Genomic DNA, 27,341 nt, shown 5'->3' on the forward strand with positions numbered 1-27,341 from the left:
ATCTGTTATTGCGAAACAGTTTTATTGGACCGTTTATAATGTATAAATGATAATATTGACTTACATGTAAGTCATACACTGATTATAAAAGATACCATCCAAAAGTGACAACAACATATACATAGTAACGCACTGTAGAGAACCCTGACCCAGGACTATCCGGAATCCCATGGATACACATTATAGATACACAATTCTAAAGTTTGATTCAGCATGAGTCATTGCATTTTAATTCGATTCAGATATATATTTGTATCAAGAACTTGGGTTTTCACCAATTCATGACGCGGTGTTACTGAAATTCTTTAATGTGTACTTTTAAAAAGTTACCAAGAAGCAAATTTTCTACAGATACGTTCCGTCTGTATTTCATTTGTTAATTGAGAAAAATTCATCTTATTATGTTGTTATCCGAGGCTAACAAATTCTTCCAACCTTTTCAGTATTTGGAGGGGGCATATTGTGGAGTTTGGGAGACTAACGTCCGTTAGACATTGTGAATTTTAAGTATTCTCTATAGACATTGTGAATTTTAAGTGTTCTCTAAGCATTGTGAAATCTAAGTGTTCACTAGACATTGTGAATTTTAAGTGTCCACTAGACACTGTGAATTTTAAGTGTTCACTAGACATTGTGAATTTTAAGTGTTCACTAGACATTGTGAATTTTAAGTGTTCACTAGACATTGTGAATTTTAAGTGTCCACTAGACACTGTGAATTTTAAGTGTTCACTAGACATTGTGAATCTTAAGTGTTCACTAGGCATTATGGAATTTTGGAGGCTTTCTAGACACTTTGGATTTGGAAGGTTTGATAGACAGTGGTTGTTTTTTTTTTTTTTAAATATCTTTAAGAATATTCCCATGTATATCGGAATCTCACTAAATGGAAAATCATGTTTTCTTATTCTCGAACGAATTCTAATTCATTCTAACCTATTCATAAGATATACTTTTTATTCATTTAAACATCATCTCCATTTTAAATTTATTCAAATCATTAATACATTTACTATAATTATGGATGTTCTGATATTTAAAAAAATATCTAAAATTACAGTATTCTGTAAAAGAGTGTTTTGTCGATTTTCACTAAGTTATAATTATGATACATACAGCTGATAGAATAAACATATGAACTGACTTAACATGAAATAACTTTGTTTGTTTGATTAAATATATCCGGTAACGGCAACACTCAGATTTACGAGAACAAGAAAAGAACTAACGATAAAGGGACGTAAACATAGTGACAAGTAATACCTGTACACCTTACTCACAGCTCAGGGAGGTTTGTATGTACTTGTAATAAATCAAATCCATATTTACTACATTTCACATACAGTAATTGTAAGTATGAATAAATGTACACACTGAACAATTCAGATTCAGTACTATTAAAATGATCAGCGACAGTTAAGTTTGATAGTATATCTGAGTATACAACAAAATAGCATATCCGAGTGTTTATGTCAAAATAGCATAGGCAGCATGTTTATGTCAAAATAGCATAGACAGAGTGTTTATGTCAAAATAGCATATCCGAGTGTTTATGTCAAAATAGTATAGACAGAGTGTTTATGTCAAAATAGTATAGACAGAGTGTTTATGTCAAAATAGCATAAACAGAGTGTTTATGTCAAAATAGCATAAACAGAGTGTTTATGTCAAAATAGCATAGCCAGAGTGTTTATGTCAAAATAGCATAGACCGAATGTTTATGTCAAACAGAATAGGTATATATAGCGTAGGTATAATGTCTATGTTAAAACAGAATAGGTATAATGTCTATGTCAAAACAGAATAGGTAGAATATGTCTATAAAGCATAGGTAACAGAGAAATGTTTAAAGGATTGATTGAATATTTCACTCATAAGGAGACGTCACCAATGTCGGTGAAGGGCTGCAAAATTTAGGTGAAGGAGATTACAGACTCTTCATTCATTCGGCTAAATCAATATCGTACTTTGTTGCCAGAAAAGGAGTAATACAAGTAACCAGCGTAATATACCGGGATCATCATCAATAGAATAAAACAATCAAGGTGATTAAGATAAAACCTGACTGGGGCACAGAACGTGTCTCTCCTTCGCTGTAGGGCAGGTTGTGACCTTCACGACGTTATTAAGCATAACCATTTACCGGCAAATATATATACATGTATTTCTAGGTATCTTTGAAATAGGGAAATCCTTAAAGTATTGTTTTATCATCAATCTATTTACATTCTATGACAGAGTTAGTGTGATTTAGAAGAGATCAAGCATTTCATAATTCTTAAAACGGGACGCAATGTTAATTGTCAGATGGATCCTAAAATGGACAAGGAGAATCTTTTTTTTTTTTTTTTTTTTTTTTTTTTTTTTTTAGCGTATATGGAATTCCCGCAGCGTGTCTATCAGTTCTCATTGACTTCAAAAATTCTATAGAATACAAAATTAAGAGAAGGGCAAACACGGACCCCTGGATGTACCAGAGGTGGGATCAGGTGTCTAGGAGAAGTAAGTATTCCCTGTTGACCGATCACACCCACTGTGTTAAGTTATTGTTGATTCCAAAGAAAACTAGATACTGGACAAAGACGACGCATGTTTTTTGGGGGGTGTTTTTTATTTTTGTTTTTTTGTTTTTGTAACTTGTAAAATACAAAGGGACAAAGCCAGGTATAAATCATATCGGTCGCAAAATTGTGGGAAATATGTATATAAATTTTGAAATGAAAAATTAGCATTCAAATAATTCGTCGGCCATAGATTGTAATGGTTCGGTTAATGCAAATTGGGTCATGATCTAATTCATGAAGTAGTCGATAAACATTCCTTCATATCTGTCTGCTATAAATACCTTCTCTGATCTTATTTCCATTCAAAACATTTAAAAAGAAAAATATTTTCCATTACAGATTCTTAATGCATATCTTTATGAATCATCAAAGACGACCAAGTGTGCAATAAAGCGACACAACTTCAATGCATACGTAAAAATGTAAAGGTATATATAATGAACATTTAACAGGCTTATCGTAAATACAAAAGCATTTTAAAATATTCCTTGCATAGAAACTAATACAAGTGCTAAGAATAATCGAAATCCTCAAAGGAGAAGGTATAGTGGGGGCCTTATATGACTCCCCCACCTCTTGCGAAGAACAGCGATGACAAAACTGTAGAACATTATCTACATGTAAATTAAAATTTTGAAAATAATCAGTATTTGTCTATTTAAAAAAATAGACAAATTTTGAACTTGTATGTTGCTTCAGAAAATGCATGTATAAAGCACTCACTTGCGTATCTCTCAAGTTTTACTCAAAATCATTACAACCCTGTGGCTATACTCATTCGTGATCGTGATTAGATCTTTCTATAGGCATTAACTTAAAACCACTTATTAATAGGTTTCATGATTTTAAGTCTATTTCAAAATTTAACAGGAATTAAGGGAAAATGGGGGCCACATGAATCTCTTATCCTACCATGTTCTTCAGCCCTAACCCCTAAAACAACCAACCAAACAAACAAATGCTAAAACCAAGTCCTCAACCAAACATCAAAATCCCAAGAATCGTAAGCTTGGAAATGACATAATTTGCAGAGAGTGAAATGTTCTTTGTCCACAACTGCAAAACTTTGGATTTGAGATCCACGGATATCACATCCGATGTAATTGCAAACTCAATATTTTTCATTTACCATTTGTAAATACTTTATGAATAAAATAAATGTAGAACTCCCAGCCACTAAAAAGTGTTTCTATGTCCTAGGATGTGGGGAGATGATTCTGACTTATTTCACATGTTTAAGTCTGAAAATTTTATACCTTCTCAACACTGAAGAGTTCCGATCGTCTATTTCGTAATAACTTGTACTATGATTTAGTACAGAAAACTGTCTGGAGGCACAGAACTTTCTAAAGATACCTTCAAATTGACTCGTCAAAAATTTACAGTTTTCTTTTTATTGCATTTACTTTTCATGCTTAAATGCTTTGTGTAAAGTAATTGTCATTTAAAAAGTTATGCACCTCGGGACAGTTAATGGTTCAAACTACATTGTATTATGAAATAGACTATGGGAACTCTTTAGTGTTGAGAAGGTATAAAATTAAATGGTGGCCATTTGCAACAGCTTCGAAAATATCCAACTTGATTTACCATGGGATTTACACCATGTAAAGGTAAGAAATCCATGTTTCACTGTGATAGGGAGTTAATAGGATGTCTAAGGCGAAAATTTGAGGTGGACGGGAAATTCATTTTAAGCTATTTTAATTGCAACAAGCAGCCGAAGTTCAGGCAAGATTTCCCGAATCAATTTGTGTGATATTGGTCTGAGATTTGGAAGAGGCATCAGTTCAAATATCCAGCGTCGACGAATTTCGCTGAGATTACGAAACAAATGGGCCATTAGAAACAATAAGTCCGTCCGCACCAGAAGATTAGTAAATCACGGTGTTGGGGAGTTTAAACCTTCACAAATATTTTTACATGATTGGAGAAAAATTTATAAAATCTAGCTCGAAAATAGTGGATACGATATCTGGAAAGTGCAGTACAAACTGATTCTGTTTAGCATTTGGATACTACATGCATTATCTTTAAAGTTTGCAGCATAACTTTTCCATTATAAGTCATACCTTTTTTACTTCTACAGTGTATCTGTTTGTCTGGCATTTATTCCATTTGTTTTCCTTTAAAATCAGAGAAAATAATCAAATCGCTTCACAAACCTCAATGTGGATAAAGCTAGAAACACAGGGCAATTATATCGGGGCGGGGGTATTTCGGTTGAATTTGATAATTTTCGGATGCCCATCAATCATACCCCTCTCCACCCCCCCCCCACCCCCCATCTCGCTCACCAGAATTGCTTATCTGTATGGTTGGCCATCCTATCCACAATTATTTATGTATTGGCCCTACATTTCAATGGTTTACCCGAATTGTGTCGTGGTTTATACCGAGCGAAGCTCGGACGGGCCGAAGGCCCGTCCGCGAAGCAAGGCTCTAAAGGTAACACGTATGTAAAAGAAAAAAGTCAAAATCAGCAAAAGAAAAAGAGACAATCTCTATATACGTTCACTGAAATTTTCGTGATCCATATGGGCGCCGCCATTTATTTTTTCATTACCTGCTTCAACAGTTATTCGTGTTTTATTTTGAATGTCAATAATAGAAGACTCTAACGTGCAATTCGTAATTTAAACACTCAGTTTGTTCAAAGTGAATAATATAATTATCATTGGTACAGGTTTTAGCAAATAAATACATATAAAACCGTAATACGACTAAATAGATGAACTAGTTCATGAGTTTCTTTGAATAAGAATATACGATAAAATTACGGTTACTTTTTTACCATTTTGAATTTATTGGTTAATTTTGTTTGGTTTTAACGGCCTTTTTCATTGCATACGGAATGTATTATTGTTGTTTATAAAATTTGTTTGCTTTGAAAAAAGAGAAAAAAGTCGAGGTTAAATGTGACGTCACAATGCACAGTTTACGTCGCCTTGCGTTTTATTTCCCGCGTTCAATGAATAGGCGGATCATGTAAAACTGTTGTCCCCATATAAACTCCTTAAATATTGAGATGTTACTGGGTGTTTAGCGCAAGGAAATTTCATTCAAAATATATATTTATAAATGAATCATAATCTACCGTACTTAACGGATTTATGATTACCACTCGGGACACGGAGTTACGTACATGCTTCGCTCGGTCTAACGGTCACACCGTATATATATTAGCTTCTCACACGTTGTTCTGAAAAATATGAAAATATGAATGATTACAATATACTGTGCAAAGTAATGAATTCCGAGCACACTCCATTTACTTAAAATATTTTCCCATAGTGAACTTGATATTTGGAGAGACTGTCATAATCCAAGAATCGCATTGGTTAAAAAAAAAAAAGGCATTAATAGCGAGCGCAGCGAGCCAGCGCTCCGCGCTGGCTCGTACTGCGAGCTCTAATGACTAGAGCGCGGGAAATAATCCGAGCTAAATCTCAACCTCTAACAAGAATTTTTTTTGACGCCAATCCCAGAAGTCCCTCGTACAAAATGGCGGATGGTCCGATTCGTAAAATAATAATAAAAAAAATCTTTGAAGTATTACAAACCTTTCTTATTTGAAAAGAAAGGATGACAATCATATTCTTCCCCCTTTCTTTTTCTTTTTAAAATATTGTCTAAAGAAATGTAAACAGTCACGTCACAACTACCAGGCTACGTCACAACACGCTCGTTGCATTTCCCGCTAAACTGGTTCCTACATTGGCGAGAAGAGCAAGACAGTAATCCTAATCAGTTTTCCTTGTTTTCAATATAAATTTTTTGAAAATGTATTCAGATATGCTGCGCTCGCCCCAACGGTCACACCGTAATCATATTATAGGTAAATTTTAAGATCACCGGTGTAAAAGATTTTTATGAAAGCAACAAGTGATAAATTTCGCATTTGGGAAACGGATGTAGGTTAAGATTTATAACGTAACCATTTGTTTACTATCTACTAGTATTTTTACATATCATACATGTATTAAAAGTTAAAAGCTAAAAAAAAAATTCATTTCCTGCTTTTAAATATGATACCGAGCGAAGCTCGGACGGGCCGAAGGCCCGTCCGCGAAGCAAGGCTCTAAAGGTAACACGTATGTAAAAGAAAAAAGTCAAAATCAGCAAAAGAAAAAGAGACAATCTCTATATACGTTCACTGAAATTTTCGTGATCCATATGGGCGCCGCCATTTATTTTTTCATTATCTGCTTCAACAGTTTTTCGTGTTTTATTTTGAATGCCAATAATAGAAGACTTTGACGTGCAATTCGTAATTTAAACACTCAGTTTGTTCAAAGTGAATAGTATAATTATCATTGTAACAGGTTTCAGCAAATAATTACATATAAAACCGTAATACGACTAAATAGATGAACGAGTTCATGAGTTTTTTAAAATAAGAATATACGATAAAATTACGGTCACATTTTTGCCATTTTGAATTTATTGGTTAATTTTGTTTAATCTTATAACGGCCTTTTTCATTGCATACGGAATGTTTTATTGTTGTTTATAATTATTTGCTTTGAAAAAGAGAAAAAAGGTTGAGGCTAAATGTGACGTCACAATACACAGTTTACGTCGCCTTGTGTTTTATTTCCCGCGTTCAATGAATAGGCGGATCCTGTAAAACTGTTGTCCCCATATAAACCCCTTTAATATTGAGATGTTACTGTGTTTTTAGCGCAAGGAAAATTTCATTAAAATATATATTTTTAAATGAATCATAACCTACCATACTTAACGGAATTATGATTACCACTTGGGACACTCGAATGGACATTACATGCTTCGCTCGGTCCAACGGTCACACCGTATACATATTATTTTTCTGCAAAACATTTTATTTATTGATTCCAAATATATTTTATAACCATATGTCTCACAATATTATGTTGATACCACGGACAACTAGTTTAAGGACATTTTCTTTTGTTTACCGGCACCCAATCAAATATCACTAAAAATTTCACAAAGACATATATACTTTTAAATGCCAAACAACATACCGTGGAATAAAAGTACTGGGAAATGCATGTGAACTGTTGCGACTATTCTGATTGTTTAGTCTTTCTGACATACCCGGAAGCATCTGACTTGTAATAAGAAATATTTGAAATGTTATTGATTATAGCGAGCGAAGCTCGCGTCGCGTAGCGACGCGACCAGCTCGCTCCAATGATTACACATATGAGTCACGTGATTTGCTCTTCATCAGCTGAAAAATGATGAGTATTACCCATAATGCTTCTGGAAAGATGTCGCCGTCACTGCGGTATACTTCATGGACAAACCCATAATTAAAATAATTAGATTGTTTAGAAAGTACCGTCAACGTTTTTAAATTCCAGACAAGCTTTCTCACAGCTTCAAACGTTTTGTTTTTGCTTGGTTTGAGAGAAGAAGAAAAACATTGCAGCTAATATGACGTCACAATATAACTGTTTACATCCACCGCGTTATATTTCCCGAAATGAAGGGGCGGATAAAAGGCCTATAAGTCGTGTTGCAAGAACTAATGGGCTTCGCTCGCCTTAACAGTCACACCGTACAACATATCAGTAAAGCTGTAATGCATACTAACGTCTAGAGCTAATGATTTTCAATAATTCTATCCACGTCTACAATAGAGTGATTCTAAGCGTGTATTTAACAATGATAAACTCAATCAAACGTTTTGAATAAATCATCATTAACCACCTCGAAGATGAAAATACTTAATTCTAATCTAGAAACCTTCATAATATACTTGCATATGTAATGACCCATTCCTTTCCTCCAATATTTTAAGGTTTCTAGGAAAACCACAAACGAAATAAATATATTTATATGTATCTATATTTATTCAACGTTCACCATCTAACATCAGCTGTCCTACAGACTATGTGCATTGAGAATTTTGTAGAATCACCATGTGTTTGGATTTTTCTTCTGTTTTTATTTGTTTTTGCTGTTGATTTTCGCAAATCTATATCAGATAGTGAAGAAACATCTTGGATAGACATTGCAAAAGCTTCAACAATATGGTTTTTACAAGTATTTTGTCAGAGATTAGACAACATCCTTACACGTTCTTACAAGTATAACAGATAGAGTTTATAACAATCAATGTTAATTAACATGGTATGTTAAGAACAGTAAGAATGGAAACATTGGTCTCAGTGTCTCGGTGTTTTGGAAACGAAGGCTGCTATGGTGATACTGTAAACATGTTTTTGTTTAGTAGTTCGATCATCTATTCACCGCCGCGACAAGGTTAACATAATTTTATTTATTTCCGGGTTTCCGAAGGTAAAATCGTTTAGACAACATGTTTTATTTTTGGATTTTAATGTTTATTTTTGGCAGTATTTTATTGAACTGGGTTAACGACATACCATTTGTATCTCTGGTTTTTTTTTGGTTTTTTTTTTTTTGGGGGGGTGCTAACATACTTACAAATGTATCTTTGTATTGGCATGGCACCACCTAGTTTAAGGACATCATGCATGCTATATATATCTCTCTATATATATCTCTCTCTATATATATATATCTATCTATATATATCTATATATATATATATATATATATATATATATATATATATGTGTGTGTGTGTGTGTGTGTGTGTGTGTGTGTGTGTGTGTGTGTGTGTGTATGTATATATATATATATATATATATATTAAAATTGCACAAAATGTCCATGGTATAGGTAATACACTGTAAGTAAAAAAAAAATATATCCAACAATGACTAAGTATACATGATCCACATTTAATTAATTACACTTAGCGCTTCGTCGTGTAGTTAAGCTCTTTAGAGTGTAACAATTGTTTTTACAAAAAGAGTCTTTTAGTCTTTTTGTAAAAATTGCTTCACTCTGAAGAGCCGAACTACACGGCGAAAGCGCTAAAGTGTAATTAATTAAATGTGGATCATGTGTACTTGGTCATCGTTGGATATATATATATATATATATATATATATATACTGGGTATAATATCGGTGAAGTGAAGGACCCCCCCTGCGGCATTGTCTCGGGAAGCAGGAAGATTTACAATGTTACCATAGCGTCCTTGGCTGCCCCAGTTAAAGGAGGTAAATTGTATATTTACATTCACTCCCTTTTCACTTAATATGTGGGTTCATATAAGCTTTGTATTTTAGATTATAAATATTTTCATGTAAAATTTAGCAAAATACGTAAAACAGAGCATCATAGTGATCATTTCTGTCATTGTAGAGCTTTAAATCATTTTATTTTTCATTGATATACAATGCATTCTATTACTTGTATAGAAAATACATGTATAGTCGAAGCAGATTTTTCCACATGAGTGGTTTGTAGATTCTCTTCAATATTCTCTGCCCACAATTACACAATTGAATAACGTACAGGAAAAAAAAAGGAAAAACCATTAACAAACGTGTATTTCATTAAAAAAAAATTCTTGATCATTTGATAGTGCAGCTATTGACTTTCGATTTGGTCTACTTGTGACAATACAGACCTGGTCAGGTCAAGCATTGGTTGACCTCGGCAAAGAGCCTCGGTCAACCAATATGTGACCAGGCCTCAAGACCACAAACTGAGAATAGACTTTTAAGTCAAAAATTTGAACACATTAGGCAGTAGACTCTGGTCATTAAAAGTGAAAAACAAATTTTAAAAATCTTCTGGTTTATGTAAAAAAAAAATCAAATACAAATATATACTGCAAATTATATGGAAATTATTTCAAAACTTAATTGAATTCGAAATTTAGACTTAAGTATATTCTTGGTTTTGTGTTCTTGGTGCCAGGTCCGTATAGTATGGTGTCCGGATAGGGCCATTTGCAAAAGCGTGACTGCGCGTTAGTCACAACACGCCGTCACGCCAACAAGCAACGCGCCTTCGCGCTCTCACGCCAACAAGCAACACACCTTCGCGCAGACAAGCAACGCGCCTTCGCGCAGACAAGCAACGCGCCATCACGCCAACAAGCAACACGGCGCGAAGGCGTATTGCTTGTTGGCGTGACGGCGCGAAGGTGTGTTGCTTGTTGGCGTGAGAGCGCGAAGGCGCGTTACTTGTTGTCGTGAAAGCGCGAAGGCGCATTGCTTGTCTGTGCGCAGGTGCGTTGCTTGTTGGCGTGAGAGCGCGAAGGCGTGTTGCTTGTCTGCGTGAAGGCGCGTTGCTTGTTGGCGTGAGAGCGCGAAGGCGCGTTGCTTGTTGACGTATGGTGTCCGGATAGGGCCATTTGCAAAAGCGTGACTGCGCGTTAGTCACAACACGCCGTCACGCCAACAAGCAACGCGCCTTCGCGCTCTCACGCCAACAAGCAACGCGTCTTCGCGCTCTCACGCCAACAAGCAACGCGTCTTCGCGCTCTCACGCCAACAAGCAACACGCCTTCGCGCAGACAAGCAACGCGCCTTCGCGCTCTCAAGCCAACAAATAACGCGCCTTCGCGCAGACAAGCAACACGCCTTCGCGCTCTCACGACAACAATCAACGTGCCTTCGCGCTCTCACGCCAACAAGCATTACGCCTTCGCGCAGCGTTGCTTGTCTGCGCGAAGGCGCGTTGCTTGTTGGCGTGAGAGCGCGAAGGCGCGTTGCTTGTTGGCGTGACGGCGTGTTGTGACTAACGCGCAGTCACGCTTTTGCAAATGGCCCTATCCGGACACCATAGTATAGTCACCAGTAGGGCGAATCAAACGTCGAAAATTGTATAATACATCTATCATCTAATAAATACCTATGTTCAAAATCAAAGCTTGTCCACATATGCACAGAATGTTTCAAAGAGCTAAAACCTCGAGGACATTCCTTCAGTTTGGAAAGCCATTCAGATTTGAAATACTTTCTTCCGTAGCATCAATTTTTCAGTGTGTTGAACCAATATCCATGACGATCTTTACCACCAATTTCGCGTAATTTGTGGGTCATAAATGAAAAATTAGTTTGTTTCTCTCTATGTGGGTGCATGTTTTTTTTTTTGGTTTTTTTGTTTGTTTTTGGTTTGTTTGTTCGGATTATTGTTAAAACTAAGGACTATACGCTTGTTTGCACAGTTAAATTAGATTATTACACAACTATCTGAAATTTGAAAGTAAATTAGAATATCGGAAATATTAAATATTATGGATTACGTTGTTTTAAGTACGTTTTAAATCATAAGAGCGTTTGGTCCCGTCTTGATAACCATGGAGTGATATTTGTTGAGTGGTGATCATGTATCTATTAAGTGAAAACAATTCTCATATAAGAGTCACGTTAAGAACATCACGACTATCAGAAGTTGATCACTTGAATTAAGAGTTGGTTTTTACTATCAGGTTAAAACAAAACCGTTAAGAATGATGAATCTTATTTCAGTACACCCACACTGTATGTACCGAAACAAGAGCCAAGGCAACACATGACAACGGTCCTGTCTTCAACAACCACAAGCTGCGTCACAAAGGGTCAAAGGTGTGTTTTATGCTGGGAAAATTATGTTTAACTTACTAGTGATAGTAATCTTTGTTAGTAAACAATGAAAATGAAATGTTGATACATGATGTGCTTCTCGATTTTCATAAATCGGTGTCCTTTGAACTAATCTAATTCATTAGATTAATTTTGTCAATGTGAGATTCACTTACTATAGTATGGTAATATAAATTATCTAAAGTAATTCTAGGATTTTAAAATACGCCACAATGACCAACACGTCATTAGACACAGTCCTATATACTAGTCTTTCTGCATACACCTGCTTTAAGAAAAATGCATTTACGACCAAACTGAGTGACATGTTAGCTATTGTAACGTATTTTACAGCTGTGGGATTCAGCGAATTACTAGTTCAGATTCAGGGCATTCACGGTAATATTGGAATGATTCTAAATCATAACGTATGCTACAATTTCACGTACATCTTATTGCAAACAATGCCAGGTTACACTTTATGTTTGGCAATGTTTTAGAAATGGAAATTTCTGGCGAAAAGCATTGATAAAACTTCCTTCAGATGGATTTATGCCTCTTAGTTTATGAAAACGTGTTATTTGATTAACATTTTTTGTCATAAAATTGTTGCATTTATTGTAATGCAAGGTGAAGATAACGAACAGTGATCAATCTCATAACTCCTATAAGCAATACAAAATAGATAGTTGGGCAAACACGGACCCCTGGACACACCAGAGGTGGGATCAGGTGCCTAGGAGGAGTAAGCATCCCCTGTTGACCGGTCACACCCACCGTGAGCCCTATATCCTGATCAGGTAAACGGAGTTATCCGCAGTCAAAATCAGTGTAATAAATATTTCTATGTTTAAACATTTCTATGTTTTGATATTCTCTTCTATAGAATTTTCGTCGACGAATTTACACAATATAAGCGGAACCTCTCTTGCTATGCAAGTAAAATGGCAAGAGTTCATATTGGGGAGTATCTCTTGCTATGCAAGTAAAATGGCAAGAGTTCATATTGGGGGTCTCTCTTGCTATGTAAGTAAAATGGCAAGAGTTCATATTGGGGAGTCTCTCTTGCTATGTAAGTAAAATGGCAAGAGTTCATATTGGGGAGTCTCTCTTGCTATGTAAGTAACACTATTGAGGGATACTGTTGCATTTGTCGGGTTAGTGTAACTATTTTTACACGACAACTGGCATAACTCATATTTTATCTAAACAACAAGTTTCGATAAACCTTTATAGAAAATACAACTTTACAGTGTCTAAATCACCAGACTAAGTTTAAGTCTCTTAGCTTTATCTATTGAACCGCTGGATGGTCTTTATGTCCCTGAGGTTTTCAGGTTGTGGAATAGATTCTATCACATTCTACGTAAAAGTACACGCCATACGTCATGTAATAACTTACCTGTTTATCTAATGAAAGTGTTTAACTCAAAGGGTTTAACTCAATCATGACCCTAGATTAGCCACCTTCCCATTTCACTGGTTACCTTTTACCTGGAAAACAACCAATCGATTTCAATTCACTTGATATCTTTTGAAAAGGCAAAAAGACTATTTTGCTTCTTTTGAATCAACAAATCATTATTTTCACATTTACATGTAGTTTGTGTCAGTGGACGATACGTAACTCGCGATCTTCTCATGTTTGTAAACTATAGACTCGCACCATTGACTTATATTTTGTATCGTAATGAATCTGAATTATAACATGAATTTCTTCCACGTTTTCTCCAATAACCAAATCAGGTGCACCTGCACTGCTTAAAAAAAATGGTGTCTATATTAAAAGTACTCAACTGTAATTCGAGATAAAGCAATTTGAGTGCACGTTACTTTTAAGTCAAATTGACTGTGAACAAAGTTTATTACACAAAATAAACAGAAAGATGGATCGTCAATAACGGCTCGGTGTAGAAATGCAAATGCTGTTTAAAGGTTATCTCTTGTTCTCGGACATTTAAGGACATATTCTTTTCATGAGCAACAAGAGGAAATGACTTTTTGAGTGATTTTTTGTCTGGGAATTGATGTGATTAAAATAGTGTATCTGAATCCGTCACATTTCGTTAAACAAGAGTAAGAATAGCTTCAAAAGATTCAATACATTGAAACGTTGAGTGCATTTATTCTTGAAACGCATTTCACATCACTGAACAAAGGGTAACACGTCTAATAGCAATCTGCGATTGTTTTTATTTTCAATTCATAGTAGGAGTTTCCTGTAAATAGGGAATTTCAGACTTCTAAGTTACACGTGTAAAGCTGAATGTCAACATTATGAGTGAAGTATGTATACTAATTCCGGACTAATGCTCTGACCAATTTAAATGCTAAATACATGTACTACTAAACTGCTCAAACAATTCTATACGCTGAATAAAAATTATAGCTGCAACAGCAACATCTTCACTAACAGCAGCTAAAACATCTACAGAACTACAGAATGATCGAATCTCGGCGATGGGTGGTGAGGCGATGGTGAGGTGAGGCGAGTGGTTTTAAAGTTGTTAAATTATTTCATTACTTTCAAAATTAGGGCAGCTCAAATGCGAATATCAGGCTAAATAGCTGACAAATAGACCGAGATTTATTTCTTTATACATTTTAAGAAATAGAGCGGGATTACTTCATCGCTACGATTTTTTTTCTTTTAGACGGATAGTCTCCTAAGTACATTCATATCCAACTTAAGTTTTAAACAGCTAAAGTATTTATTTCCCGTAACCACAAGTAACACGACACTAGAATCAATATCTCACTAAGTCATATTACCGAGCTCTCTCTCTCTCTCTCTCTCTCTCTCTCTCTCTGGACGATGAAACCTGTTAAGTGAGGAGTCTAGTAGAGATTCGAATACACGGATGTGTTTTTGTAAAGGCTAAAATGTACTGTGTTAGGTATAGCTATAGGAACACCTATTAAAGTTTATCTAATATTCTCTTTCGAATTGTGAAAAAATATGGTTCGAGGGAGAATATTAGTGAGAACATGTCCCCACACCAGTTGTCCTCACTAATCTAATACTTTGAATATACATCTTTCACATGCTGTGGATCACGTTTATGGGGGACGCAATTGTGAGGACAGACTTTCGTCCTCATAGTGTACTTTCTGTCCTCACAACTTCTGTCAAATGGTTAAAAATTGTCCTCACTATACACGTTTTATCATCTCTCCTCCTCTCTCTCTCTCTCTCTCTCTGTGTTATTCTATGTGAATATATACACTGTAATGTACAAGGGCTGTCCACAAACACCGTAAATAGCGGGAAAATGACTGCGTGCTTGAGATCGTGAGTTTTGTTTTTATTTAAATTCATAAGTATTTAAAAAAGACCATGCATATCTATTTCAAAATTTAATAATAAAAAAAGATACAATGACTTACAAAGCAGGTTGCGAGTTCATAGAATATATCAGGTTCTTCTGACGTTACGTGAAGTCAAACATCTTGTATATATATATACATAAAGACACCCATTCAATTCCACGCACTTCACATGTCATTTCACCCACTTGTAGACAGCATCTGGTCAGTATTTTTTTAAACATGATTTTGTTGCTTATTTTATCTCAGTAAGATCCGAGAATCGCTGACCACACAGAGCAAATTGCATAAGGGGAAATAAAGAAAATTGGATTGGTGCGAGATCCGGGCTTTATGGAGAGTGTTGCAGAAAATCCAAATACCATTTATATCAACTGCATCCAAAAACATTTTAATCTCGATCACCGATTTCCCGCTCCTTACACAAACTTTTATAACAGTGCGGTGCTCCATGATGTCGCGTGACGTTGTCATTTTTAAATTTTATTTTTAAATATTATAATACGATAGTCTTCCTGATATAGTTCAAACTCTCACAAAATGACGTTCTTGCTGTTTTGACGTGGTATCGTGGAATGAATCCAAACTTTCTTTTTATGAAAACGTGCTAAAACACCATGCCTCGAGAATATCATTTTCAGATATTTAATTGGGTGCACAATTCTTAAAATTTGTCGAAAAGCATCAAATATTTGCATATCTATTGGAATCTACCCACAGTTTAAGTACATGTATACAGCATTTGTTTGGCTTCTGACGTATATTACGATATCGACGGAACTATTCCATGAACTTTTCCAATAACCCTGTATGCTGGTTCTCCGATCTGTGTCCTGTAAATTCACATTGTCTTGTTCATACAGAGTTATTACAGTTTGCATTGTTTTATTACGCTAATAATGATATATTGTGTATGTCATATTATAAGATCAGAAGGACCCCATTGGAAATAAGCCATATGGCTTTCATGGGCTATCCTTGGCATAGGCATATCCATTAATTTACTCACTGTGCTCTTAAAGTCAAATAGCTGTTAAAATTTACCTTTTTACCTTATGTATTTAACAACAACTTTTGTTTTAACTATGTGTTCCTCTGTGATATTGCCTTGTATTTATATTGTATATGTGCCTAAATAAATATACTAAACTAAACTAAACTAAACTAAATTGCCTCAATATATACATGTATCATGATGGGTAATTTCCAACACTTTCATTTTATGTAGGGCATATAAAAATCAGTACTATTCTTACTTGTGGTGGTGGACGTTTTCAATATGAATATATATAGAATACATGTGAATTCACCAGTCATAAAAAAGCCTTGTCACGTGACCTTGTCTAAACACAGAGATCCAATTCCGCGTTTTATGACATGTACCATTTACATTTAGCGAGTTAACACAGAATGCGTAGCTAGATACAAATGCTCACTTTCAACAGAGGGGAAAGGGGTATCCCTCATTCGTTTTTTTTTTTTAATAGAAAGGAAACTTAAATGTATTCGAAAATCCTCGGAAATCGATGCCGATTTAAATTTAAGCTTTTTGAAGACAGTTTTGTCATTAAGTTTATTTCTTGTCTCTGAGTCTTCGCTCCACAAATTCAAAACACGTAACATTTAGTTTGTAATTAAGGGTTTTGTTATCCTAATTAAAGACAAAGTAATTATGAACGCACTTTATGAAAAATGAAATCCGCGGTAGACATGCATTTATCAATATCTTAACATCCCCGTGCACCTTATCGTGGGTCCCGAATCAAATTGTTTTGGAATTTGAGGCAATCAATATACAGATAGAAAATGACTTTTTCACGAATTGGTATGACTATATTAGATTTGGTGTCACTATACAAGTTCGCTCCATGTAATCTATTCGTGATCTAAAAGTGGCATGTGTCCCGAGTGATCCATTGAAATCGTTCTAAGGTACTTACTAACACTTTACATTTCTACACACACATACACCTTTGTACCAGGTTCGTACCTTAAAAAGAGATAGACTTTGATTGAATTCCACAATTACACGTACATGTCGTTTATGTTGCAGACAAGTGCATTTTTGTTTCGAAGAGGTCAATATCAACCCGTATTTGTACATATAGTAATCTGGGAACAATATCCGTCCTAAAACTATCCATGACGTCAGGCCTGCTTCCGAGTGTTTGCTGTTGTACACAGGTACATCTGACACGACGTCAAACTTGACAGTGACAGTTCTGTTCTAAGATATCTGTCAATCTTTAATATCCCTTGTTAAAAACGCCAGTAGTATTTTGTTTGAAGCTAGATTTTCTTTTCATTGTGCATGAATATAAATATTATATGATATAGATCTATATAGAATGGAGAAAAGGGGAAGAGAGAAAGTAAGAGAGACCCGCCAAGAAAATGCTTTCTGTTTGATTTCGTGATTATCAGTACTAAAAAATTTCCGAGGTAAAATGTACGGACTCAGTGGCGTAGCTTCCATTGAGGCAACCGAGGCAGTTGCCTCGGTAAAAAAACCCCACCTTTTACGTTGTTAAAATGTCGATAGCTTCTGGGGGGCGCTGCCCCCTAGACCCCCTGCCTCGGTAATATTCGAACCCAAGCTACGCCTATGACGGTAGCGAATCAGGTTAACGAGTTCCCAACAAACCGGAAGTGAGATACTACGAAACACATCCAATGACCTGCTTTATTAACATACCATCTACGTCAGCAGCTGATTTTCGGATGACACAAGTGTTGACTAAGTACATGTCAGAGTGTGTGAAAAAGATAATTTTGTTTTCCAGAAGAATGTCAGTATTCTTACTTATACCCAATAGGCCTAGTTAAATCTTCCGGACACTTTACGTTGTAGAGTTGAGATCTTTGGAGGGTAATAAAGTAAATACGTACAAGTATGTACTTTCTAAAATTTAAGTTTACCATAGAGTCGTAAACTCCTCTATATGTCCTGTACACTGTTTTGCAACGACAAGACTTACATTTACACCCACTATAATATGTTTTCGCCGTGACTTAGGAATCGGGGTGAGACTATGTCCTCAGTACCCCTTGCTTGTCGTAAGAGGCGATTATGGGGTGGTCCTTCAGATGAGACCACAAAAACTGAGGCTCCGTGTCACAGCAGGTGTGGATCGATAAAGATCCCTCCTAGTTCATGGCCGTAAGCGCCGAGCATAGGCCAAATTTTACAGCCCTTCAACGGCAATGGTGACGTCTCCATATGAGTGAAATTTTTTCGAACTTGACGTTAAACAATATAAAATCAATAATTACCGAGACTTAACACCAGGTCAATCTTCAAAACAAGCCTGTCTCTGTATTTCTGTCTTAAAGCATCTAGATAACTCGTTCTATTTCTTGGGAATCTGGACATTGTAAAGGTAAAAAAAAAGGGGGGGTGTCGGAATCTGGACATTGTAAAGGTAAAAAAAAAAGAAGGTCGGAATCTGGACATTGTAAAGGTAAAAAAAAAAGGGGGGGGGGGTCGGAATCTGGACATTGTAAAGGTAAAAAAAAAAAAGGGGGGGGGGGTCATTAATGATTAGTTATAGCATTGCAGCTGAGATAGTTGGCTGCTGTTTTTGTATTCATGAAATGCAGAAAGCATTTTCCTTTATAGTGTATGATATTGATATGTTGCAGCAGAAACTGGACTACAGCATTGTACAAGAAATGTATAGTCAACAGGAGTTAGGTGGAGCCTTCATTAGAGTGTAAACTTACTGCAAAGTTTAACATGAATAAATTTCATTTTCTTGTAAATACATGAGGGTATGAAATGCGACGCCTCACGCCGGAATACTTCATGAAACGCGCAAGCACTTCGTAAAAAGTATATCAGCGTAAAGTGTTGCAGTTCATACCCTTATGTATTGTCAATCTACAGTCTACTCTTACATCGCTGTCGAAATTTATCAAGATTTATATGCGCATTGTTTGCAACTGCAATGCATTCATGGGAAATGACTAGCAATTTGTAAAGATATCATCAGGTGTAAATTGAGAAAATCATACATCTAGAATTATATATTGTCAACATTAATTTTGTGGGAAATTACGGACGGGGTGCAGTTGCCTGTGCCTATCAACTTTCACGACGGAGTCGACAGCCAGTAATAATTGTTTGCAAAGGAACAACTTTAACTTATATTGTATGAACGTGTGTTAGTCTACTGAATCTTTTATCCTCATTTTTTTTTTATAAGCTTCACTTCACCGGTAATGGATTTATAAGTATATCTAAGACAATAAAATGAGGGTATTTCTAAACAACATATCACATCATCTCGTGTCTTGTTGTACCAAGAACATCCAGTTCTACTTCAATAAATCGTAGCAATAAATTAGCCTGTTTATCAAGATGTTATTTTTCTCTCGATTTCGAAACATTTACAAAAGCACAGGGGAAATATTTTGAGGGAAAACTTTGTTGAAACCTTCACTAATATAGTAATATTTGACAAGCACAATATTCCCATGCTGCTTCTATCTTGTGAAAAATCAAGTTCAACGCAAATGCAAAAACAAGTGGGAGACTTGGGTGGGTTTTTCTCTCTCGAACCGTCCAACTCAATACTTTATATAATGTGCATGTACCATGGTGACATATGTAATTGGGGGCATTAATGCATATGATCATTGCTATCCTTGCTTCATGCGCCATATCCAGTAACTTTATGGTGTATCATTTTTTGAATTTACCGTACCATAATCCCGATGAATAAAATAGCATTATGTACAGGTTGTGTTTTCTGACTGAATCCATATTTGTAGCTATTTAGGGGAAACGAACAGAATGCCCCCCCCCCACTCCTTATTTCTCTCTTCCCTTCTTCCCTCCCCTCTCCCACCCCATCCCTTTTCACCATGTCCGTATCCACTTTGTGGCTGTCTCAGACAGGCACACATAATTGGCACAGTGTGTCTTAACATATATTGAACACCAAGATTGATTCAATAACACATAAAAAATTCAGTGAATATCTTTCTTTTATGAAAGACAGCTTTTATTCATATCAAACTTTTCCTACTACAAGGTATCTTTTAACTTCATTTTATTTCTTGATTCCATATAGTGTCGCGAGAAAGGGTCAGGCACACGTAAGATTATTAGATTCTGAATCCGTCTGTAATCTTCTTTAAATTAAATTTATTACACAACATACATGGGGCACAAAGTAAAATTGGCTTATAAGTATCTTTCCTTGGATATCTATATATACTAGAAAGCATTATGTTTTAACAACACTTTATTTTGGTTGGTCTAGAAACGACCAATGAAGCGCATTGTTATATAGACAGAACATTGTTTTTGTTCTCCAACCTAAATTTGCAATTTTTTACATTGCAGATAATGTTCCGATGGCATTAAGAATATTTTATTGAAATTTATCAACACAGGAAAAGTATTCATGCATATGTCTTAAAGAGGACATAATTCGATTTATGTTTTTCATATTTCAAATTCTTGAAATTTTAATAAATTAGATCAAAAAGTCATATACTGAAGTAATCTCCATGCTAGCGATGACATTAGTGGCGAACACAAATCCTTTCATACTTTTCATCTCTCAGTAAACCTTGTAGTATATTCGAGTGATAATGTTAATTTCTTACTTTATTGTAAGTACTCTGCAGGAAATGTCATCTGCATATCGTCAAGTTCGACATTAGGGAAATTCTACACTTACAATCAACCACTTCGCGTGCACAAGGCCAGTGACACTTCAGCTGGAGATGGTCATTTCCGACTATCCAAGTCTACTTGAATCAGGAATGCACAGTATATATTACGACTACAAGGATCATGGCGCTATCTAGTAAAGAAATTACGTTTCGAAACTAAGTAATGTGGGACTTGCTTTTAACATGACACTGGTTATCAATAGCTTCTTCTTGCTGACGATTTAAGCATAAACCAGAAAGAAGCACGCTACACCAGGTTTTCCAGCTGCACGGAAACTTAGCTGATCTACTTAGTTTCATTTCTGAAAGTTCTGGACACAGAAGAAACAAGAGAACAAATTACACATCGCATCATATATTACCAACATTAATTTTGTTTTTTTTTTTTTTTAGAAATAGTGCAAACATTTTGGAAACTGAGAAATGGATGCACATATATAATAATCCATGTCTTGAAGTTGTAAATACATTTAAGTATTGATTTAGGAATGTTAGTTTCATTTCAGAAAGTTCTTGCACTATGGACACAGAGGAACAATGTTACGGTTTCCTAAGTTTAGAAAGGGAACCTTGTCAAGTATCATTGTTTGGGAAACCCTGGAATCCGGTGACAGCTAATTTCTCATCGCAGGAAACTAGGAACTTGTAGAAGAACATGTAATCCAAACCAGGGGAAAATGGAGGAGGGGGGGGGGGGTTACAAGAAACATTTTACCGAGCTGTATATTTACTAGTATATACATGCATATTGACTTTAAATAAATTATTTTGAAATTATTTTAGATTATATAGGTCAGATCGTTGCACTTTTCAAAGCGTTCACTAGTTGGAATCTCAAAATGGTCCATTTTGTCTTGATTTCATAGAGAAATTTCAATCGGGTGTATAATTAAGTAGGCATCATCCCTTCTTGGAGATCGTTGGTTTCAAGCAGTTTTCTAGTAGTTTCAATGTTATTTAGGATCTATAAGGGACTCTTTAGTATCTTAAGATACCCCCTCCCCATTTAATATTCATATCTTGTATCACATCCAATAAAACGTAAAAGTTATTTTCCACGATTACACACAAGTAATTTCCCTATATTTCAATATACAAAAACTCTTTAGAATTAATCCTAGTGAATATGATGCTAGAGCACAGAAGGGTGGATAGTGATCATAATGTGTAATATATTGTTTAATTACGTATAAATATAACAGGTCATAACTTCACTCTTTTCTATGGGATGCTGACCGACTCCAATAGATCGTGCAGATTTTAGCACCTTCATCGACTTGCAAAATCAAGTAAATGTAATTATGCTTATTGCAACTGAACTTTTCACATATGACAAGATGGTAATTGTTTCTTTGTTTACTTTACAACATGTGCGGACAAACAAGGTAGTCTGACGTTTGCTTCAGCTGTCATGAAGTTTTGTTCGTCTCTGCCTACACAGTTTGCATGTGTCCCAGTCCGTGGCACAAACGCGGAAACAACCGACCTAACGCTATCAGTGCGGTGTGTTCCTCGATCAATGCAAGAACTAAACCTTCTAGAGGGTAAATCAAATAGAATGACCAACATTTGACCTTTCCTTGATAACTACAAGTGTTGAGATTGTGCAAGGTAGACACTGATCAGTAGGTAACCCGAGTGGACAAGTATAACATTTATCAATATGACCCTAATCTGTATTCCAACAGGTACATAGGTATACAAGAAATAGAATCAGTTATGAAACACCACCCTTGTAGTCACTTGTTGTAGGTGGAATAGATAGTATTTACCAATTACCAAGTTTCTTATAAAAGTTTGGACTGAAAAATGGGCATACTATTGCATGGTTAGCAATAAAACTGAAAAGATATCAACTAAAATAGAATCAATCTAGGATCACCGTAGTTGCTCTACATCTGAAGTTGACGACTTTCAAAGTTCGTCACAATAAAAACGCGTCATAATTCGGTCAACAATGCACTTTTTCCTTGTATGTTTACTAACTTACAGGTGCTTGTCAAGATTATAGATTTGTAAATGCATTGTACTTTGATACGTCATTCATTAAAAATTTCCGGGAAGTTTACAAGACACCAGTTCTAACCCACCTTCGTTCTAATAGTTTGGATCAAAGGGACCGCAATTACATTAATGTAACAGAAACGAGAATTACTGTAATGACTGGGAAACTGTGTAGATGGTATTTACTGATTAATTTAGTCTTAATAACAACGTAATCAAATTGTAGTTTAGTTTGGAAGACAGATCTGTGGTCCCATTCATACATGAAAGTTTAACTCCTTACATGGCACATGCGTTAAACTTGCATAGGTCCAGATATATTTTACACCTTTAGATTCTTTAGAGAAATAAAGTTTGTACAGATCGTTTCTCATTTACTGCGACCGATTTTTCGGCATTTCCGAGAACGCTGGTATACACGAGGACAGACTATTTTGTATTTCCTAGGTCCGACTGGGTACTAACAATCATCAGCATCGCAATCCTGTCACCGATATCCTACACATCGCAAAATATTCGATTATACAAAAGTCCCAGGAAGTCGGGTTAATTTTACTTTATTTCAAGTTTGACCTGATTTGTTTTAGATGATGTTGAAAACATTACAAATTCTGAGAGAGAAACGAATATATTTCTCAAGAATTTTTCGTTACACCGTATCCCCTCACATGTAACCATTCCCCTTACAATATTGACATGTACTTAATACTCTATTTGAAAAGGCATACCAGACTATTCAAGTTTGTCAAGTGTGTTGTGAATGTAGATTTGAAGGTCGGGCTATATCAGTGTTATCAGAACTGTGAAACGAACACTCGGTGCAAACACAAAGATAGAGCAAAGAGGGTAATCACATACGACGCAGGGGCGGATTCAATGAGGGCGTAACAGTCATAAAACATAATTTTTTCAGTCTCATTCGAGAATATTACACTTATATAGGAACGTCACTATCTAGCAGGTGAAGTGCCACAAATTTTGCCGTATACATGACCCTCAAGGTTGTAGTAGTGAGGGCTCTTTATGATACCAACACCTAACTTGACCCAGGAACTCTTGGATCTTTTTGAATTTGATCATATTCGGGTTTTATAGGTTTGATCACTTGATTAATTTCATTAGTTGTAACAGTGAACTTATGGATATGATAGCTTATCGTCTGTACGTGTATCTACATCTACCGGTAATTAGGAATGATATTTCGTATGCAGGATTATGTACGTCGATCTGATTGGACTACTCACTTCTTTGCTCTTTCGTGTTCATTGCCAAGTACCGAAACTGCGAGGACTAAAGTGCAAAGGATCGAGCGAGAACGCTAAGGAGCAAAATTAATATTCCACTTTTTCGCATTTGGAAATTGTTATTACGCATGCGTGAAGTAAAATTATTGGGAGTTTCCCCCCCTTCTAAATCTTTTCATTTTGTTTGTTGATGCATGCAGTGTATCCATCTACGAATCTCCTTTCTCGCTTTATACTTTTTACATGTCTATAATCTACCGGGTACAATTTGTACAGAATCAATCGGTTATCATATATACTAATCTCGGCTGAGATTCGGCTTGGCTGAATATTTGGACTGACGCTTTCACCGAATCTCGCAGCAGTCCTTCATAATTTACTTTCAGCTTCGACCGGTTCTAGCAATTAATGTGCACTTAGTTGACACTGCTGTTCGCTTCATATAAGTGCTTTGACTGTTAAACTAACTCTCTATCACTATTAGTTTCGCATTGCTTACGTCTAGACATGAAAATCCTAAAATGAAGAGTCACTAAATTTTCCGTTCAAATGATGACTTCCACGGCTCAATATCTTATCTCCCGGAATTGAAGAGTTCCAATAGTTTCTTTGTTTTTTAAATTAGCGATCTACAAGACGGTATATGGAGATACACTGTATCTGTAACTAAATAATACAGACTATTGGACTGATCCGAGATTCGGTGAAGGCGTCAGTCCAAATATGCAGCCAAGCCGATCTCAGATATACATGTACACATGTACAATGCACGCACGACAACTTTTGGTGCATCAAATTATGCGAACATGATTTTTATTTGTCTTACACATAATCTTGTACTTCATCCAAAATACATAGTAAAATAATCTAAAAAATACTTTTACATTGTACATGATAGATTTCATTACAGCTATAGTGTAGTCATAACAGGATAGATATATAGCGCAATGGGAGAGCGTTCGTTTCGTAACCGTAAGTTTGTGAGTTCGAGCCCCGCTCGAAAAATGATCGCGTTAAACCTAAGACGAAATGTAAGTGATTGCTCATTCACTAAACGGTCAGCATTTAGAAGCAAAAATCACGGGTCTTTCGGATATGACGTTAAAAACGGAGGTTCTAGGTCGCGGCAGACGTTGGTACGTTAAAGAACCCCTGTCACTACTACAGCCGTAAGTGCTAAGCATAGGTCTTTTGTGGCACCTCACCTACAACGGATGACGTCTTAATATGAGAGAATAAGTCTCGAAAAAAAAACCCCAAAAAAAAAACCACACAAAAAAAAACACACACACACAAAAACATCACTACTACTACTTGTCAAGTACATCATTTCCCGAAAATGGCGACACAATGAGAACGTGGCACTTCATCAATAAGACAACACGGCGATTTTTCCCAATCATTTCTCGAATATGGCAACACAATATCTTAGTAGCTTTATTAATAAGACACCATGCGTTTTTTCCATTTATCTTTGAAATGAAACATCATTTACAGAAGGGAATACCAGTAAATTAATATAGTGTAAATATAGTTGCACGTGTTATGAAAACTAAATACTGAATGGAAGACATAAGGACCTCCAAATTAATTTACAAATAGAAAATCATACAAAAGAGATGGGAAAGATTAATGAAGCAATGACACAGGTTTCAAAGTAGAATGAATCCGACCCCCTTTTTATGTAAAACAACAATACCTATGATGCCTTTCACAAACATTGCTATACACTGTAACAAACAAGTCACACTAAATTCTGCTCACATGGTGTTAGTTTTCAAAATGACATTTTATGAAGTACACGTATGTACATATATTTGTATGTATATTTTTTTGTGAGCTTAGTATAAAATGATTGTGAAATCGAAGATATTACAAATGTTTCAATGGGAATTCAAGAATAATTTGTTGTTGCAGTTGCAACGGAAATGATTGGATATTTGTAATACCTAAAGATATGATATTCCAAAACCACAGCTTAAAAAAGAAATATTTTGAGGTTAATACACATGTACATGCGTGTCAACGCCCTCTCCATGCTTAATAATAAAGTCCGACATGGAAACGTGCATTTTAATATATATTTAACAGTGACGTCAATGATAGCAAATGAGTCTTGAAATAACAATGAAAGAACGTGTTCATACAGATGAATCATCGTCACTGATCTGATGATCTTCTACTGTTACATTACATGTCTCAAGCACGTCCAGTCTGCAGACAATTCAAGTGACGTGCAGTGGAGTTTGTGAGTACCCGAAAGCATCACGTTTACAAATTCTTGCTGAGTAAAGGACATGCTATTTTATCATAACTGCTTGTAATAATCTTTATAACACACATATAACAAAATAACGCATGGTTTATACAAGGCGACCGTTCTATGTTGAAATGTAATTAAAACCTTATCAATGACAATGCAAATTGTAGAGGATGACGAAATGTACGTACAGTGGTGGGCCTCGGGTTCCTTAAGTCAATCTGCTGCGGTCAAATAAGGAAGTTCGTGGGGTCAGTATGTCTGATGAGGTCTCATACGGTCATGCCCCCTCCCTCACCCCCCCCCCCCCTCGAATCCAACAACAATTACTGTTACGTTACAATCTCCATAAATTTCAAAAGTGCCATGACCAGGAAACTATCACATGGATTGAGTCATGTGTGCTGACATATAAAAACAACTTTTATTGACTTCAGCTTTTATTGATAAATAAATTCGGAATAATAGTAAAATTTCGTGAAGCATGCATACACGCGTGCAAATATACATATAATATATTATGTACTCAATCACTAGTACCTCAGATGAGTTCTAAGTATATGTGCATTGCATCAAAACTCAGAACACTTCGCCGGTCTATATGATGTCATTTTGTATTAACAATAATTAGGACATTCGTTTAAATTCATGTACTCTATCCATTAAAAACTTCCCCTAAATTAGAAAATGGTGAAATCAAACTATAATTTTGATAATTGAATACTGAGAGTTGATATACCCAAATATTCAATTCATCAAATCAATTGCGTCAAGTTCCTATGTTGAGTATGAAATGCATTATTGATAGTTAAAGGAA

The 27,341-nt window shown here is 35.6% G+C and overlaps 1 long non-coding RNA gene across 2 annotated transcripts; it reads left to right on the top strand.

Annotated features, from left to right (window-relative positions):
* Positions 1 to 1,799: 1,799 nt before the first annotated feature.
* LOC125648300 (uncharacterized) lies at positions 1,800 to 27,341 on the top strand. Of its 2 annotated transcripts, none has more exons than XR_008796076.1 (3): positions 1,800 to 4,177; positions 11,912 to 12,007; positions 21,523 to 27,341. It is a non-coding gene; the product is annotated as an uncharacterized LOC125648300 (long non-coding RNA). The 2 variants fall into 2 exon arrangements; XR_007360252.2 differs by lacking the exon at positions 1,800 to 4,177 and adding an exon at positions 9,248 to 9,646.

Source organism: Ostrea edulis, chromosome 6 (genome assembly GCF_947568905.1).
Source record: "Ostrea edulis chromosome 6, xbOstEdul1.1, whole genome shotgun sequence".
In the NCBI taxonomy this organism is placed as follows: Eukaryota; Metazoa; Mollusca; class Bivalvia; order Ostreida; family Ostreidae; genus Ostrea; species Ostrea edulis.